The following is a 19032-nucleotide window of genomic DNA, read 5'->3' on the forward strand; positions in this document are numbered from 1 at the left end:
TTGGCAAGGTTGAATTATACCTGCCTCTAGCATTTCTACAACCTTACATTCAATTTCACTCTTTCAGGCATAAGGATACCTATAAGTTCTGATGTTTGGAGGAACACTTCTTGGAATCAAGTGAATAGCATGATCATGATTATGAGTAGGTCAGAGAACTTTAGGAGTCTCAAATACTTTGGAATGATTGTTAGTGACTCTTTGGATATTTGGAGAAATGGATTACTTAGATGTTTAAACATATAGTGAGAATAATTGTGAAATTACCCCTCATTGTTCCTTCTTCAAAATATTTGTCATGCCATTATAACTAATTATCTTCCTTGGTTTTCCTACTATACCCCTTAATTCAATTTCCTTTACTTCCCAAAAAAATTTCAAGAAAATTTCTTGAAAATTAAAAGATATTGTCCCCAAAGATTGTAACCATTGGAATCTTAATACAACATCAATACCACCCATTGGAATGGAAAGCATTGAACTATTCAATACATATTCCCCCATGATTATATTTATATTATGGCACTTCCCTGAGCAATTTATCGTTCCTCCATTCGCAACCATCACTTGAAACTCTGGTGCTAGATATATAAAAAAAAAAAAATCCTTGGCTATCTTACAATGAACAAAATTATGTGTACTACCTAAATTAATTGGCACTATTAAATTTTTTTTCTTGAATATCCTTCTATCTTGAGAGTTTGAGGAGTGGTAGTTCTTTCCAATTCATTACAAGATATGTTTATATTCACTTCTTCTTTTTCAACCCCTGATGTCAGTTCCTGGTGTATATCTTCTTCCTTTGATGTTTCTTAGTCATTTTCTTTCTCCTCTTCACAATCTATGTAAAATAATTTATTCTTAGCACACTTATGACCTTTAGTGTATCTTATATCACAAATATAACAAAGCCATTTTTCTATTTTTTCCTCCAGTTTTTGTGGTGTCAATATTGTAGGTTGTGGGGGCTAGGAGGAACACTTCCCTCTTTATAATTGTGAGTGGTAGACCTCCTTGTTGCCAAAATTTTTCTTTCAACTTTTTTTTCCACCCTAAATGAATTCCCCAATGACTTAGGTTCCCGAAGGCGAGCCTCATGTTTGATGTTATCCTTTAATTTCCCTAGGAAGACATCAGTCAAATTCTCCAATGGAATATTCATTACCTTGATATTCACTTTTTTGATATTCATTATGAGGATAGAATGACTCTCTTTTCTAGCCTGATTTTTATCTTCAATCAGTTTCTCCTCAGGAAGGAAGAAGTTATTTTTGGCTATGATATCCTCTGCTCTCTCTTCCTTGCTCCACCTACCCCTAGGGGAAATGTGGTCACCCTATTGAAATTATTGTCATTGATGACAAAGGAGAAAAGGAGAAACACAAGGAACAACAAGGAAAGGAGCAGCACAAGAGAAGCAAGCAAAGGAGCAGTACAAAGAACAATAATGCAAGGTGTAGCAAGCAACAAAGTCGTAACAATGCAAGGAGAAATAGTAACGTAATGAGAAGAAAAAATACAAGGAGAAACAAACAACAAAAGAAGGAAAAGGAGAAGAAGAAGTAGGAGGAGTTGTGATACATTAAAATGTTTGGATAATGTTGCAGATATTTCTATATTGAAGAATGTATGTGAAATTGTTGATTAAGCTTAATTGTTGTGATGCAAAGGCAAGACTCCAAGGCAAAGGAAAACATGTTTCAAATATTGTTGTGATGCATTAATGATAAATATTGTCATTTGATGCTCGCATTAGGTTGATTCATTTACTCATTACATGTGGCTGAAATTAATATTGGATGGATTTTTATTTTTTTTGTTCCAATATTCAAGATCCGATGAGTTTGGAAACGAATGAGTGGAAGGTAAAGAGTCAATCCTATTCACTTCATATTCCTATGTGCGATACAAACAACCAAAAAACTATCTCTATAAAATATTTTATCTTGGAAGGCACGAAATGTTGTTGAATGGGAGAATATGAGAGAGATGATAGAACCATTATGCATTAGTTACCTGACACATATGGAGCTGATGTGATGCATATTTGAAGGGAAGAACATGAAGAAATGAAGAGGGAGACATGCATAATTTATGACCGGGTAAGCCAACACATTGTTATTTCGTGTTTGCATAAGGAGATGGTAGTCTCCTTTCAATTTGAAGCTTGATAAATATCCAGTTGGAGCTGGTTGAGGTAGGAGCTTCCTTTGGGCTTTATCCTACATAAATCATATGGGAGTTGGAGCTTCCTTGCATGTTGCAGCTTGCAAAAAATTGAGGTACCAACCTCCTGTTGGGTGGGGCCTACAGAAAATTATATGTAATAAGTAGTAGGAGCTTGCCTTTGCATCAAAACAATAATAAAACCATGGTTTTCTCCTTCTATGGGTTTCCACATATATCTGGTGTCAATGTGTGCTGTTATTATTTGTTAATGTGATGGTTTGGTTTGTATATTAATTGTTGATGACATATTCAATATGTTGGTTATTATTGGTTAAGATGCTCATGTAATATTTCAATTAATGAGTTTTATGAAAATAATATTAATGTCCATGAGTATGCTAAACTTATTCACCCCCCTCTCATTTTAGTCAAGTTTTCATCAATTGGTATCAAAGTTAGTTCCTTCTGTATAAGACTAACAACTTGAAGGTAGAACTGGTTGAGTCATGGGCTATCAAAGTGTACTTGTGTTGAGTGCAACAAACTTTCTTGAGTGGAGAGATAAAGTTGAAACAAAAATGATAGCTTATGGACCTAGTGTATGGAAACTAGTATGTGATGGCTACTGTAGAGACTCTCCCTCTGTGCAAGAGAAATAGTGGAATGCTAAGGCGAAATGTGTTATGTTTAACAATCTTCGTAATAAGGATCTTGATACAGTAATAGACTTAAAATTTGCAAAATAAATTTGGGATAGATTGCATCTCATGCATGAAGGAGACACTAGTAGCCGCACTATCAAGAAGGAGAATGTAAAGAGGAAAATGAAAAATTCCCATCAAAAGGAAAGCATTCAGTCAAATTATCTCTCTGCTAGTGTGAATGGATCTGATTGCCATGATGAAAAGATAGTTGAAGAACACGCCAAGCTTGACATAACCTTGACTAAATTAGATAGAATGAAAAATGAAAACAAAGATATAAAGAAACTGGTGCAAATATGTGATGAGAGAGAGAATAAGTACAAAGAATAAGTTGTGAGTTTGAAGGCACAACTTGAAGAAGCAAGGAGAAGAGAAGGGATGATGAATAACCAACTAAACGAGAAAAAGGTACAATGTGAAAGATTAGAGTCTGAGATTATTACGACTAGAAGTGATTTGGATGAAAATAAAACTCTGTGTAGAAAGCTTGAAGAGGAGATTGAATCCATGAAGGACTTAGAATATGAGAGCAGTAGCTCAAAGGAAACCTTAAAGAATAATGAAGTTCTGAAAATACCTATAGGATAAGAAGACAACAACAACATAATTGGAAAACAAATAAAGAAATAGAAGCAACAAAATCAAAATGAAAAGAATGAAGTGAAGAAAATACAATCTGCTCCTAGATATGAGGTTAAGAAGCCTATAAGAATTCAAGGAAGAGAACATATCTCATTCTTCCATTTCCATGAACCTGGATACATAGCAACAGACTGTAAGAACAAGAAGATAAAGACTATTCAGAAAAACATGCAACAAATAAGAAGGTATTATCCAACAAGAAACCAAAGGAGAACATCAGCCACTAGGTTCATAAACTCTTTCTATGGTTATTGTTATATGTGTTATGAATTTAGACATAAGGCATTTGAATGCAAAGTGTATATGAAGAAAAACATGAAATAAAAAGGAAACACATAATTTTATCTATTTCCTGGCCACACAAGATGTTTTGTGTGTAATAATCTTGGCCACAGATCAAAGGATTGTAAGCTTCCATATATTCTAATGAGCACTAAACAGAGGATGGAAGCAATTCCAGGTAAATCAAACAATGAAATAAATGTAAATAAGAGAATACAACCTACTAAAGTGTGGAAGAGAAAGAATATATAACAACCGGTGACCTATCTTGGTTTCAAGGGTATTTACACAAGAAAGAAAAGAAGAATTTGTCAATGTTGAACGAGTAACACCTGAGGGGGAGAGAAATTCTATTATTGACAATGAAGCTTTGAATATGTAGGTGTGAAATACATCTATACTGAGGAAAATATATTGAATAAAATATTGGAAAGAAGAAAGTTACAAAAGGGAATATGTCACCTCTTTGAGAACCTGAAATAGTAAGAGATATGTGAAGCAATCCGAAGAAAAACTGAAAGATAACAAGAGATTTTTTTTGAAGGCTTCTGCAAAATCTGCAAAAGAAAATGGGGCATCTACAACATCAATTCATTCAACAATTGAATAATTTCATAAAAAACCCTAAAACTTAATAGATTTAGATCCATGTTGAGTACATAAATCTCAAACTTAGACCAATAGACTCTGAATGGCCTTGATTGCGATTGTGGATACAAATCTCTGAGAACAAGACATTCTCATGCATCTGATTACACTAGAAAAATTGTGAGTCAAAAGGAACCAAAGATCAAGAAAAATGGATGTATAAAGTAGGAGAGTTCCATATAGGAAATTTTTTAATAAAGGGAAGGAGTTGAAGGATTTTGTATTTTTTGTTTTGTTATATATATATATATATATATATATATATATATATATATATATATATATATGTATATATAATACAAATATATATAGATAAAATATAAAATTGAGTCCAAGGAAATCAAAGGTGTAACTTTGAACAAATCCATGGAGATTAGGAACTGCTCAGGCTGGCAAAGTGGTCGAGTGGACCTTCAATTAAATTCCTAGTTAATATTGTCCACACAATGGAAATCTCAAGCTATCTGGGAACCATCTCAAAGGGACCCAGTCTATTCTCACATTTGCATCAGATAGTGATTTACATCTTCATGGGCAGTTGTTGAAGGATATTACGACTCATATATGTTTCACACCAAAGAATGATAATGAAGAGAGTTGTTTTTCATGAAATAACATAATCTTCCATAAGGAATTCTATGAAAACACCAGGAGACACTAGCATGGATCTTATGAATGCATATCTTGTTCGTCGTACTGTCTATTATTTGATAGGATTTAATATCATGCCAATTTTAAGAAGGAAATACTCATTCTAGTACATAAACAATTAGTGAAAGTATGGAGTGCGGCCTTCTAAATGCGTGCACGGTTTTTTTTATGAATGGTGTTTATTATGAAGGTATGTGGATGGGTTACATATTATTCCAATCAGTAAAGCATTATATTTAGATGTGTTATATTAATGACATGCAGAGACAACGAAATGATAGGGATTAGTGCAGAGGTTCGTGATTCAAAAGATATTTAATTGTGTAACGGTCATGTGACCAAGTCGACAAACACTCAATGATATGATGGCATTGATATATATTTTGAAAATACATTATTGATGCATTGAGGAATAGAATATGTTAATTCGGAGTTCTTGTTGGCATTGGTAGCATTTAATTACTGGCAAATTCAGCGAATTCAAAACAGTTACATAGCCAGTGCCACGTATAGAGCTAGTGCATTATTACCCAGCGATATGCCTAATATTCTTCTTCATGGATGGATTTTTAGTGTCAGTCACATATTCACATAATATGACAGTCTCAAACATTGGATACGTTGGCGTACACAACATGGAACATATGGTGGTAGTGGATGTTACATTATATACATAAGCATCTTCATTATTATTTTCTGGAACAACTTCTAGCAGTGTCACTATTATTTTTTTGCATAGCTTTATTATTATTTTTTGGCACCTCACACAACTTTTGGGACAACTTCTGGCAGTGTTGCATGATTTCCAGCTATGAGGCAGCATTATATTATGATTGACAATATTATTCTGTGGAAGAAAGCGTTATAATTGCAGGACCAGGGAATCTGTTACACATAGCTGGAGGCATTATATATCATATGTAAATGGAGATATGAACATGAATCCCAGCTGCCAGTTTTAGCGACTCGGAGTGAATTTTTAGTCCTTTTCTATAAAAATTGTTATAGTAGAAAAATCAACCATGTCTGAAATTGGCAATGGCGGAACGCCAGGTGCTGGTGCAGTGAGCTTGGAGGAAGAGAAGAAGGCCATGGATTAGGGTTGCCACATTAATATCAAGGTCAAGGGTGTAGAAATTTTGAATAATATAACACTTATTCACAGAGATTATCCTGATTATACACTATTTGTGGAATGCATGCATAATACATAACCTCCTCTACATTGATCATCAATTTGCAGTATTCAGAAACAATCACATGCGCACATTGAAGCATCAATCACACATATCAACACAGTATATCACGGGGAAAGCATACAGCTGAAAACCCCCAACTATCTGTATATTATATTGATTGAGAACATGTAACAATACATAGTACAATACTCCTTGCAAGTACTCAGTACTATCTCCACCTGTTACACACAAACTAGCTCAGATCTGAATCAATCATAGGTTCAAATATCCTCCGCTGCTTGCCTGCCTCCACTGCGCAATCCTGCATGAGAATAGATGAGAATGGCTGATCCAAAATCGTATTTCCCTTGGCTGAACCACGCAATCCTTATTGGCAATACTCAATCCATTGATTGTACAAATCTCATGCACAACTATAGTCACAACTGACAGCTGTCTTGCCCTTTCACTCACCTCTAACACTTGTCTCCACTGAACTGAGTTAACTGATGTATTCTTTAGTTGATTTATGAGTTAATAATTAGTGCATTAATTAACAATTAATTCACATTACTCATCACTAGTGTATTCTACAGTTAGACTAAATACAACTAGTTCAGCCAAGTCAAACTGAACACAACTCCATCAACTCCTCAATCAACTCCACCAAACTCAATCACTTGATTTCTAACTGAAGTCCATCATGCAATAGCTCAACTGACCCATAATAAAAGCATATTTCCTTCTGGCAGTTGCATGTACCACATCCGTAGCTTGAACTAAAGTGCTCCAGGAGGATAAGATAGTGGTTATAGTCCAAATATTATTAAGAGCTAATAATATTCGACTGTTCTATTTTTAGCCTGGCAGTCTAAAAATAGACTTTTCCCATATGTCTAAAAATAGAAGTCCATCTATTTTTACCAACATGACCAATCATCCACATTTAGCATCCTGTAACTCATAGACCATGATCCATATGTCTAAAAATAGACTTTGCGCAAAAAATAGCCTGCGGGCCCACTTAGTGAAGGCGACTTCTTTTCACTAAGCTCCATCATCTTGTTTCATTTTCAACACTCCCTCTCAACAGGATATGGATTATATGCAACCCCTATCCTGCAACTCTGGAATGTTTTGCATGCAACACATTTTCCTGGTCCACTTGCTCCAACAACACTTGGAACAAAAACACTCCCAACTGACCACTCTGTTGGGCTAGGAACATACTCTAATGCTGAAGCTCTACCTGCTGCTAACAAGTGCTCCCTCTCTAACATCTGTGCTACTGCAACATCTCCATGTATCTCGCACCATTGCACACTTCTCCGTGCCACCTAGCACTGTGCAAAACACTTGTGCCTCTCGCATTGTTGCAGCCTGCTAGCTATGCGCTGTCCTGGGATTCCCTACACTGTCACTCTCTCTGCCGCTCCATCTGCATCTGTCTCTACCCAATCAGTTAGTTCCTTCTAGTCCACATCGGGGCTCCCGTAGCAAGGTCTCATCTAAGAGGTTGGGTACCTCAAGGATCCTGCCCCTCCTCCTTGGGACGATCAATCCACATCACCCCACCTCCTACTTGGAGGTATGGCTGCATGTGATCCCTCAGCCCACCTGGCTCGAAGTTTCCCCCTACTAGAGCTCTCTGCATGAGTAGATGTCTCTACTCGATCTCCTCTCAGCTTCCCTTGTTGTGGCTGCTCCACAACCTCTTGAAGCTGCTGCACCAATCATGGCTCCTCCATAATCATCTGAGACTTCTTCTAGCTCTGCATGTTGAGAGGTAATATACGCTCCCTCTCAACCACCAAGTCTCCATTAGTTGCCTCACTGCTCAAGGCTTTGCATGCATCTTGAACCTCAAGAGCATACAGGTTCTTGACCCATGAACCAATCTGCTTCACCTGTCTAGTGATGATGTGTCTAAGGAAAACCTTTGCCTTACTGAAGACTACATCATAGCCTCCGTCTTCCAGCATCGCGATCGACACCAAGTTTCTCTTCAGTCCTGGTACATACTTGACATCGGTCAAGGTAAGGCGAGCTCCATGCTCCCTCTGAAAAATAATCATGCCTACACCTGAGACACTATACTTCTCATCATTACCCATCGCTATGAGTATCTGAAGATCTTTCTCCTCCAAAGTACTGAACAAACTCTTGTCACTGGTCATGTGGAAAGAAGCTCCACTGTCAAGAAACCAACCACTTCCCACCATGGATGAAACCATGCATGCGAAGAGTGTGAAATCCAACTCAAATTATGAAGCAAGTGCCTCACCTTCATATCCTTCCCCGGATCCCTTCTTGGATTTCCTCTGTGGACAATTTGCAGCATAATGGCCCACCTCATGACAACAAAAGCATCGCACTTTCGATTTGTCAACCTTCTTCCCATCATTGGAAGAACTGGATTCGGAAAGAGAACCCTTCTCCTTCCCCTTCTTTTCTTTGGCAGCCAAAGTGCAATTTTCTTCATCAGATGCCTTTGATGAAGATCCATCCCTAGTATTCCCCCTGATCTCCTCTTGCACAAAATCCGACCAAAGTCTCTCCCATCCCGGAAATTTCTCTCGACCATTGACAAAGTCTTGATAGGAATGCCAACTCTTCGGAAGACCAAGGAGAGCCAAGCTCACCAAGTCCTCATCATCGACAGTCACCCCCACACTTCCCAGCTCATCCCGGCATTGGGTGAACTTCGTGAGATACTTGGGCATACTGTCTCCATTCTCACACTTAATGTTTCTGAGTTTATCCTTGAGCGCCAACTTCCTCTGGTCGCTCTTGCTTTGGAATAGATCTGTCAACACTTTCCACATCAAGTATGGAGAATCCTTTCCATGCAGGCTAGATACAATGTGATCCTTCACGCCCTCCAATAGAATCCTTCGACACTTTGTTGTCTTCTTTTGCCAAACCTCAATGTGAGTAGCATCAGTAGGCTTTGGGACCTCAGCCTCTATGAACTCCTTCAGCCCATTGTCATCTAACACCGCCTCCATCCTGTTCTTCCATGCAATATAATTCGAGCTGCCCTCAAGAGCATACTCCAATCGCAATCCGTTGAAAGACATTTCAACTTTGACACCAAGAAAACACTGCTGCAAATTCGAATTCCACCAGCTCAAAACTCAACCGCTTCTGATCTAAAATTCGTGAGAACAAAGTATTTCTCGTACGGAGATTGACTGTATGGGCTTTTACCGGATATCTCACCTTCCAAAAGAAGGATGAATCCAGAGGCTACTTGGCCCGATTACAGACTCTGCCTGAAGAAATAAAATGTAATCACTTTTTGAATAATAGATCTGATGATCAACTCTTCTCTGATACCATGTAGAAATTTTGAATAATATAACACTTATTCACAGAGATTATCCTAATTATAAACTATTTGTGGAATGCATGAATAATACATAACCTCCTCTACGTTGATCATCAATTTGCAGTATTCAGAAACAATCGCATGCGCACATTGAAGCATTAATCACACATATCAACACAGTGTATCACGGGGAAAGCATACAGCTGAAAACCCCCAACTATCTGTATATTATATTGATTGAGAACATGTAACAATACATAGTACAATACTCCTCGCAAGTACTCAGTACTATTTTCACCTGTTACACATAAACTAGCTCAGATCTGAAAATCACAGGTTCAAATCTCCTCTGCTGCTTGCCTGCCTCCACTGCGCAATCCTGCATGAGAATAGATGAGAATGGTTGATCCAAATTCGTATTTCCCTTGGCTGAACCACGCAATCCTTATTGGCAATACTCAATCCATTGATTGTACAAATCTCATGCACAACTATAGTCACAACTGACAGTTGTCTTGCCCTTTCACTCACCTCTAACACTTGTCTCCACTGAACTGTCCATGCACTGAGTTAACTGATGTATTCTTTAGTTGATTTACGAGTTAATAATTAGTGAATTAATTAACAATTAATTCACACCACTCATCACTACTGTATTCTACAGTTAGACTAAATACAACTAGTTCAACCAAGTCAAACTGAACGCAACTCCATCAACTCCTCAATCAACTCCACCAAACTCAATCACTTGATTTCTAACTGAAGTCCATCATGCAATAGCTCAACTAACCCATAAGAAAAGCATATTTCCTTCTGGCAGTTGCATGTGCCACATTCGTAGCTCGAACTGAAGTGCTCCAAGAGGATAAGATTATGTTTATAGTCCAAATATTATTAAGAGATAATAATATTCGACTGTTCTATTTTTAGCCTGGAAGTCTAAAAATAGACTCCGCCCATATGTCTAAAAATAGAAGTCCATCTATTTTTACCAACATGACCAATCATCCACAAATAGCATCCTGCAACTCATAGACCATGATCCATATATCTAAAAATAGACATAGTCTAAAAATAGACTTTGCGGCAAAAATAGCCTGCGGACCCACTTAGTGAAGGCGAATTCTTTTCACTAAGCTCCATCATCTTGTTGCATTTTCAACAAAGGGCCAAGATGGAAATGAAGTATTCTGCAGGATCAAACGTAGTACTCAATTGAGGAAGTTAATGAATTCTTACTGTGATAGGAAATCCATTTATTTTAACTCGATAGTTTTTCCGTTTGATGGGAGGCATTTACGAGGGGAACAAACACCTAAAGAACTTGGAATGGAAGATGGGGATGATATTGATGCCATGCTTCATCAAACAATATGCAAGCATTAAAGTGTGCTGCAAACTGGATGACAACCTCTTGTCACTTTAAAGACAGTTTGAATTTGGAAATATGTCAGAACTTTTTGAACTTAGTTTCGGCATGTAATATTAATTTTCATAGACTTAATTAATGTGCTCAGAGATAATACATATAGATGTCTTTGTATGCAAAACCTTGCAATAAACAATTGATGTGAACTCGAAGCTATCTTGATTTCCTTTTCTCTATTATGTTAATATTTTGCTGTACATGTTTGGCACATAATATCAAATATTTGGAGCCTTCACGTGGTTGAAGTACTACACTGAATGACACTTCAATGGTTATAGTGTAATGGAATTTGACAATATCAGACACATATACAAGCATTAGGGAAGAGATATTTTTAATTTGATGATAGATAGATTTAGAAAACATCATGCAACTTGTGAGACTAAGTCATCTGTCAAATCACTCAGATCGTCAAAGTGCTCTAAAAACTCCCATCAGGTTACACAGTTGAAGCTCATGGGGAACTTTCTAGATGTGAAGAGATGTCCATAGAGACACAAATATTAAATGAGGCCCTGCGCGAGGAACTGTAGTGCTTCTTCGACATCAAAGTTTGATACATTTTCAAGTCCATCACTCCCTCCTAGTCGGCTCATTTTGTCCACGGTTTTTCAGGAACTATGGTTTGGTGCTTGTTTCAGAAGCCACCTCAAGGTCACTCTCTTCCAATCAGGTTTTGAGTGTACCATTGAACAATATTCATTTAAAACTATTCTTTTAAATATGTACATGAAAATTGATGTTCATTCATTGTTAGATCACTGTCATCTCTCTGTAACTTCCATATGGGAAAGAAATGGGATTATTTCGTATACCAAACAATATATGTCCTTTAAAGATGTAAATCCTTTATTGTTGGCATTGAAAATATGGTATTAAACAATATATTGGGAGGATTACAAGGGCTACGTATTATTATGAATGTTGTGAAATGGCATGTGATGGCATGCTTTATTTTCGGTTATGATTTCAATTCGACCACAGAATTGCTTGAGTGGATGATATATTAAGATGGTGTTATATATATATATATATATATATATATATATATATATATATATATATATATATATATATATATATATATATATATATATATATATATATATGATATGCTATTATTATGTCCAACATGGAATCACTGTTCCTATACTCTATTATTAATGTCAAGGGATTATGGCTCTTCTGTGGCTCAAAAATTCCCAAGTTTGTTATGGATGAATGATACGATATCAGTGTTTGAATGGACTAAGGTGGACATCGATAATGAGGCTCAGAAAGAGGGTGTGAATGCCATGATTTAAGATCAAGCGCCCTTTGAGGTTCTTTCTACGCAACAAAAGTTGTCGCCTACTATCATCGAAGCTCTTTTTCTTATGCTCGAGAGGACTGTACATTTTATATCTGATTGTGGGGCTTAATGAGGATACATTGGAACAATATTGTGGGTATGTTTTGTTTTTCGAGAAAATATGCAAAGAATTCAACACTCAACTATGGTGGCTCATTGGGCACAACCTATTACAGCACATTCATGAATGTGATAACTTTACTATTGGTATATTTTTCTTGCCAACATCAGTTGTTATCCCACTCTACGATCACCCTGGAATGACTATCTTGAGAAAGATCCTTTATGGATCATTGCATGTTAAATCCTATAATTTGGTTGACCCTTTTAACTACCAAAAGCTACCGATAAATCACAACTAATATTAGCCAAACTAAAGGCAAACATTGTTATCTTAGCTCCCTGTGAGACATCAATGTTATATCTAACAACTGGAGGAAATTTACATTCTTTCATATCAGTGATATCTTGTGAAATACTTGATGTCCTTGCACCACCATATTTGGAAAAGGCTAGCATGAATTGCACATACTATCTTGATTAACCATATGCAGCCTTTAAGGGAAATTTTATCAAGAAGACTGATGAAGATCAAGGTTATGCATGGTTGGAGATAGATCCTCCCAATGAATTTTTGTTAGAGGAGAAAATATATGGGCCCTAAAGTTGAGTTTTGATGGTGTTTGTAAAGATCAACTGCTGCTGAGATATCCAATGTTCTTAGAGTTTTAGAGAAGTGGATGGAGTGTTTAACTAAATGAAGTTAGCTAGTTTTTTTTTTCTTTTGTGGCTCATCAGGTTGATTATTGAATGTGTGAGGAAGGATTAATTCATGGTGCAATGAATGGTTGACATATTAATAATATTGTTTATATACCCTCATTTTGCTAGTGGATATAAGGCGGAGGTGTCAGTTTTTTTTTCTTTCATTTTCAATGGTTATTATATGATTGTCATATATTATGTTGCGTCGGCCTCGGATGTATTACTATACATTGGCATTGTTCAATACAATATATTATTTCTAGGTGAACAACATTATATTATATCATTTCCATAATATAACCAGAATATGCATTGTCTATGAGAATATCAGGTCACGTGTATGCATTTGTTGTGCACTTGAAATATGAAGGGATGTGTTCTTGATCTTAGATAACCACCTTACACTTAAGAAACAAAATCCTGAAGGTAGAACATTATATACTCAATATATGCACATATATGAAGATATCCTCGAGTGCACATTATAACATTTCATCCCTGTAACACTATCAACACTCAAGCCTCAAGAGACATGTAGCAACAATCACCGACAACAAATAAAAACAACCATTGAGATATTATATGGTGGCACAATGATGTTATATTGTGGTGCAACATATACATATATTTGGCAAAGTGAATCTTGGATGTGCATGTAATGAAATGACATGAAGGAGGTTATTAACAAGAAACAATATTGTGGAGGCCAATCATAAAGTTGTTACGAGTTGATTATTAAGTTGATAGACTAGTATTCTTAATGTAACAGATGGTAATGATTCATGAGATTGGAACACATGGCACAAAGGTTATTTCTTATGCTGGTCAATTTAATTCAAGGGCACAACTCATTTAGTCATTCATTCCTTACAAAGTGTTCTCTCAACAATATTCTTGCAATATTTAACAGAGTGTTCTCACAACAATATTCTGCAATGTTAAAATTTCTAAAGAGTATTTGGAGCAGCATTCATTTAATCTGGAGAAGCCCTAATAATCCATATGGAGTGGAGAAACCCTACTAAGTCATCTCCACATCTTTAATCCCCTTGTCATTGATGTCAAAGGGGGAGGTAATCAGAGGAAGAAAGACACTTCTTAGGACAAAACGGGGAGGATCAATGTTTTTCCATAAATGCCAAAGGGGGAGGTTGTTGGAATTATTGTCATTGATGGCAAAGGAGAAAAGGATAAGTACAAAGAACAACAAGAAAAGGAGAAGCACAAGATCAACAAGCAAATGAGTGACACAAAGAAAAAAAATGCAAGGAGAAGCAACAATAAAAGAAGTAGCAAGCAACAAAGTAGCAACAATACAAGGATCAACAACAAGGCAAGGAGCAACAACAATATAGGTAGCAACAAGCAATAAAAGAAGGAAAAGGAGTAGAAGAAGGAGGAGGAGTTGTGATACAATAAAATGTTTTGATAATGTTACAGAGATTTATCTATTGAAGAATGTATGATGTGAAATTGTTTATTAAGCTTAATTATTGAGATGCAAAGGAAAGAATCCACGTCAAAGGCAAATATGTTGCAAAGATTGTTGTGATGCATTAATGATAAATATTGTCATTTGATGTTGGCATTAGGTTGATTCATTTAGTCATTACATGTGTCTGAAATTAATATTGGATGGATTATTTATTTTTGTGTTCCAATATTTAAGATCTGATGAGTTTGGAAATGAATGAGTGGAACGAAAAGAGTCAAGACTATTCACTTCATATTCCTCTTTGGGATACAAACAACTAGAAAAGTATCTTTATAAAAGATGTGATTTTGAAAGGAAAAAAATGTTGGTGAATGGGAGAATGTGAGAGAGATGATAGAACCATTATCCATTAGTTACCTGGCACATATGGAGTTGATGTGATGTAGATTTGAAGGGAAGAACAAGAAGAAATGGAGACGGAGACATGCAGAATTTATGACCATGTAAACCAACAAATTGTTATTTCATGTTTACATGAGGAGATGGTAGTCTCCTTTCAAGTTGAAGCTTGATAAATATCCAGTTGGAGTTGGTTGAGGTAGGAGCCTCTTGTGGGTTGTAGCATACAGAAATCATATGGGAGTTGGAGCTTCCTTGCATGTTGTAGCTTGCAGAAAATTGAGGTAGTAGCCTCCTGTTGGATGGGGCCTATAGAAAATCAGATGTAATAAGGAGTAGGAGCTTGCCTTTGCATCACAACAATGATAAAACCATGGTTTTATCCCTTTATGGGTTTCCACATATATTTGGTGTCAATGTGTGCTTTTATTATGTGTTCATGTGATGGTTTGGTTTTCTTATTACTTGCTGATCACATACTCAATATGTTGGTTATTATTTGTTAATATGCTCATGTAATCTTTCAATTAATGAGTTCTAAGAAAATAATATTAATGTCCATGAGTATACTAAACTGATTCAACCCCCCTCTCAATTTAGTCAAGTTTTCATCACAACCTGCTAATGATTTATGCATTTAAAATGATAATAAGCCCTCTCACAATGGTTATATCACTATTTTCCCCTTGAGGTTAGAGGCTTACTTCAAACTCATGAGTAATTTCATCATCAAACCCTTCAAATTTCTCAAAGAACTCCATCCAATGGTGGATTGGAAATATATCTATGACAAGAGGGTTTTGGTGAATCCTTTATGACTATGTGGGCTCTCTTTTATTAAAACCACCCCCCATGATACCTATTGTGGTTTCTCAAAGTTTTACAAGGGATTTTTTCTTTCAATTATAGGTTTTTAGAGTAGTTTAAGGTTTTAGAGCATAAATAAAAGGAGTAGTTCTCTTTGTTGGTTAGGGGAAGGAAAGATTACATGTCCAACCCAAAACAAGCTCATTCCCCTAATATTATGCCTTTTCATAATAAAAATTCACACTTGAATTTCCTTTCACTTTCAAGAGATTGATACAACTTGTGCAAAAATCTGAACAATTTCATAGGTTTTTTGTTCATAGGAGGTGAGGGAAATTTTTTACTTACCCTTCCATTGGAGGCTTGTTCATAACTCTATGATTTTGTGGGAAACATTGCGTAAGACCAAGACATTTTCCACCTCTTGGGACAATCCTATAGCATGAAATATGCATCCTGTAGCACACAGTCTGTATCATGTAGTAGTTATAAGCCAAACCTATAGCTTCCTTTGTAGCAGCCTATGAAACCCTTATTCCAAATGAGGCACATGCCTACTTTTATGCTAAAAGTAGTTGGGTGGTGGGATCATCATTTTGTATGAGCTAGCCCCCATATACCACCTTGATAACTCCTCCATAAGCTCATTGGCTCACTCCTCATAATCATCGCCCTTTTACTTTTGTCATTTTCTCCACATGTGATGAGAGAGAAAGATAACCCCAACTTAGCTATTTGAGGGTGGATGAGACTACTGAACCTTCTAGCCTACAAAACCTCGTCTATCATGCATCTGCAACATTTTTTATACTATGATACACTCAAAGGAAGAAGTTAGGAAATTTTCATACATGTGCCTACTTGGTGGTCCTCGCTGATGTGTTGATCACTTGATGCTTGATGGGATTTCTAAACATGAGTCAAGTTGCTTTGCTTGTCTTTTGAGATGTCATATTTTGGTTTCCCTTGCTTTATGCATTTGTTTACTTGAGAATTTTTTTCTTGAAATGTTTCCTACTTATTGAAGCATGATAATGTAGGTTCTCCAAGTTGTAGGTACCATTGTGGATCATATGTTGTTGCTTGTTGGATGTATAGTGATCTTGTATCAGCTTGCAGAGGGTCCTATAGCTGCTGAAGATCATAGTGGTAGTCCCCAAATGCTTCCCTTATGATTTCCTTCTCGATATAGTGCTCTACCTATGGTGTTGTAGGGTTTTTGTAGACTGATATAGGGTTGTGTGTCTTCCTATAGTATTCAAATAGACCCTTCTAAGATCAAACTTTTCTCCAGGTGCTGCCTCAGATATCATTGATAAGTCATGAATGAACTATTGGTAATGGTCAAATGAATTTTCTATGGTGGAAGAGGTGGAAGAAGGGTTGAAAAGGTGTATTTTCAATGGATATAAGTGGGAATGAGGGTTGAGAGGAAGTCAGGTGGTGTGGAAAATGAATCATGAGGCTTGTAAAATGAAATAATTTTCATGTAGAAATATAGGACAATCCTATAGCACTTTAAGACTAAGGAAGAATTTAGTGGGGAAGGGCATCTGATGATGGAAAAACTTGGGGAAATGGATGGATGGAGTTCATTCATAGAGCTAACATGGAGGATGTGGAGTAGATTTTCTTGAAGTTGCTTCCTTGTCTGTCAACCACCACTAAATACCACTAGAACCCTAAAAAAATTTAAAAAAAAATATAAGGGTTCTGTTTTTCTCTTTTTTTTTTTTTCTTTTCTTCTTCTTCTTTTCCTTTTTTGATTTCTCTTTTTTTTTTTAGACTTGCAAGGTGCCTCAAAGGAGGTTTTCAACTCACATGCCTACCTCAGGTGCCTCAAGGGAGGTTTTCACCTAGGGATATTTTATTTTTTCATCATTTTCTTCTTTTTTTGAAGACTCTTGGACTGCCTCATGGAGGTTTTTAGTCCAAGAGCTTACTTCAGGTGCCTCATAGAGGTTTTCACCCAAACTTTTTATTCCTCTTTTTTTTGTTATTTTTTTTTCTCTCTTTCTTCTATTGATCAAAGGCTAGATGGATTAGGAGATTTAAGGCTCCCAATTAAATTCATATCTCTGCTTATTAAATTGGTAAATTCCTCTTTTGATAGAGGTCTCTTGTAAAAATTCAGTTGGTAACCATTGATTAACAGTGAAAAATTTTCCTCATCAATTGTTTTGATTTAGAGAGAGCCATTTTCATAACACTTTTCCACCAAGTAGGGACCGAACCATCTTTCCATAAACTTTCTCTCGAAGTCATTGAATTTGGAGTCATAGAAAAGGGCCCAATCATCCTCTTGAAAGGTCCTTTCCCTAATGTTCTTGTCATGCCAAATCTTCCTTTGAAATTGGACCACCTCAGTATGCATGAGAGACTACAACCTAAGTTCATCAAGAGCATTGAGCTGTTGTAGCCTCTCTTACTGAGCTTTGGTGATGTCTAGGTCCAATTGTGTTGCCATTCTCAGGGTGTTGTACTCAAACTCAATTGATAGTAGTGCCTTTTTTCCATAAACTAGCTCAAAGGGAGTGAACCCAATGGTGGTTTTCCATGTGGTATTGTAAGCCCAAGTGGCTTCAACAATTATAGCTACCTAATCCCTTTTGTTGCTACTGAAAACCTCTTTTAAGATTTCATCCAAAGCTCTATTTTTCACCTCCACCTACCCATTTTCTTGAGGATGATAAGGGGGTGCATTTTTTGTGCTTGATGTGATGTTGCTCCATGATTTCCTTGATCATATTAGAGGTGAATTGAGCTCCTTGATTAGTGACACACTCCCTTGGGAAAAAAAAAAACTTTTAGAAGATGTTCTCCCTCAACAAATCTACCACATTTTTCACTGTTTTTGCCTTAACTTCCCTCACTTCATCCCACTTTGTCAAATAACCAGTGCATACAATGATGTATTTCTTTTTTCTGAATGGGGGGTATATTGGTCCAATGAAATCCATGCACCACTTCTCAAATGGCTCAAGTTTTACTTTGGGATGTAGTGGAATTTCATCCTTTGGTGTGGGCTTACCCATCCTTTGGCATTCATCACATTTAACATTGTACCTCCTCGCATCTTGGTGTAGGGTAGGCCAATAGTATTATGCTTGGACAATTTTGAAGGTTGTCCTCTTGGCAACAAAATGTTCCCCAAAGGCTCCATCATGGTATGTTGAGAGGATTTCAAAGACCTCATCTTACCTTACACACCTCAAAATCTGGTCTGGTCCTAATTTGAAAA

General features: G+C 36.5%; 1 pseudogene; it reads left to right on the plus strand.

Moving 5' to 3' along the window:
- The first annotated feature begins 12506 nt into the window (after window positions 1-12506).
- On the plus strand, window positions 12507-13049 carry LOC149255507 (plant cysteine oxidase 3 pseudogene; annotated as a pseudogene).
- The last annotated feature ends 5983 nt before the right edge of the window (window positions 13050-19032 follow it).

This window comes from Pinus tabuliformis, chromosome 7 (assembly GCF_031772625.1).
Source record: "Pinus tabuliformis cultivar Carrire ecotype Pingquan chromosome 7, CPIR1, whole genome shotgun sequence".
NCBI lineage: Eukaryota > Viridiplantae > Streptophyta > Pinopsida > Pinales > Pinaceae > Pinus > Pinus tabuliformis.